The 1574-nt window shown below is 35.2% G+C and overlaps 1 long non-coding RNA gene across 1 annotated transcript; it reads left to right on the top strand.

The window, feature by feature from the left end:
- Positions 1 to 202: 202 nt before the first annotated feature.
- Positions 203 to 1211, top strand: LOC109181354. The gene is made up of 2 exons (XR_002054179.1): positions 203 to 454; positions 538 to 1211. It is a non-coding gene; the product is annotated as an uncharacterized LOC109181354 (long non-coding RNA).
- The last annotated feature ends 363 nt before the right edge of the window (positions 1212 to 1574 follow it).

Genomic DNA, 1574 nt, shown 5'->3' with positions numbered 1-1574 from the left:
GGAAAACCAGAGAGTTTTACTCTCTGGTTTTCGTTTTTTTTTTTTTTTTTTGGTTATTTTTTAAAATTTTTTTAGTAAACATTATTGTTATTATTGTAAATTTAATATTATTATTATTATTATTATTTATAATATTATTGTAAATTTAATATATTTTAAACAAAATAATTAATTATATAAAATGTTTAATTATACAATTTTACATCAATTTCCAGAAAATGAGCCAAACAGACAAAGACAGTTTTCTATTGTGCAACCAAACACGAGAAAGGAAAACGTTTTCCGGAAAATGACTCATTTTTCGGAAAATATTTTCCAGAAGTCATTTTCCTGCTTTCCAAACGGACCCTAAATTTCTTCCTATTCTCCGTTCCTTCCCTCCAAAACCTTTCGCCGGAAACCTTAAGCCTCTCTATAACTGTCCACTATGTCTCCTCCCTCAAACGCCGCCCAGGTTAGCTCCCTCGTCGTTCATAACCGCCTCCTGTAATTTGGTCCTTATTCCTTTTCAAATTCCTTTGTTTTCCTTTCTTCCAGCTGTAAGAAACAAATCGGCAGTCTAAGAAATCCCCAAATTGCTTCAATTAGAAATCACCAAACCCTTTGTTTACGCTTGCTTCGCTCAGAACAAGGAACGGACGCGCAGATCAGTTTTCTTGGATTTACCTCCCAGCTCAGTCGTGTTCCTCGCCAATAACTTCATCTCTATAGTCAGCACCGCCAATTGCTGTATCGCGACCTCCAATTCCGCACCGCCAATCGCCGTATCGCCGCACCACCAATTCCGCACCGCCAATCGTTGTATCGCCGCACCACTGCGCCTCACGCTTGCTTCTTTGTATTGTTTTGTGGGTTTTGAGGATTATGGGTTGAGGGTGGATTTGGGTGAAATCCTTTTGGAACTAGGAATTTTCCATGAGATTGGAAATAGGATTCTTGTGAAATGGTTGGGGTCAAGAATTCTTGAGTGTAATTTCTTCACCTCCGGAGGGAACCACTGGGACACTTGAAATCTCCTCTGCTAATTTTCTTGTATATTTCCATGATTTTTTTATTTTTATTTGTTTTTTTCAGATTTAGCGTTGGGCTGCTTCTGGATCAAGTTCAGAGGTTAAAATCGGTGGCTGGAGAAGACAACTTCAAGAACAAAGAGAAAAGGAAGAAAATAAAATATGAAAAAAAAAAAAAAAAAAGCCAACTCATACTCCACGTAAGTAAGTTACCGGAAGAGAGGGGAGAAAACAGGCTGCTAGGTAAAATTGCATAGATTTAATCTGTTGAATGGTGTAATTGCACTTTTTTTTTTTTGTTCGGTGGCTTGATTGCACTTTTGTGTTACGTTTAGTGGCCAATTTGATCCTTATTCCTAAAATGTTTGAATCCCAGCAGCGAAAATGTTTATATCATTTTCTTATTGCGGTAATATATTAGACATAATTAAATTTAAAATAGACAACACAATTGTTGTGGTCCACACAATTATGTAAATCATAAATATCATATACATTTTTAATATATTAAAAATACATTATTTTTGTATTAAATGTACATTATATAAAATAATGTACTCTTAG

The sequence above is a fragment of the Ipomoea nil genome, unplaced genomic scaffold (assembly GCF_001879475.1).
Source record: "Ipomoea nil cultivar Tokyo-kokei standard unplaced genomic scaffold, Asagao_1.1 scaffold1043, whole genome shotgun sequence".
Lineage (NCBI taxonomy): Eukaryota > Viridiplantae > Streptophyta > Magnoliopsida > Solanales > Convolvulaceae > Ipomoea > Ipomoea nil.
Note: the sequence above shows the minus strand (reverse complement) of the source record. Positions and strands in the feature narration are given on the sequence as shown.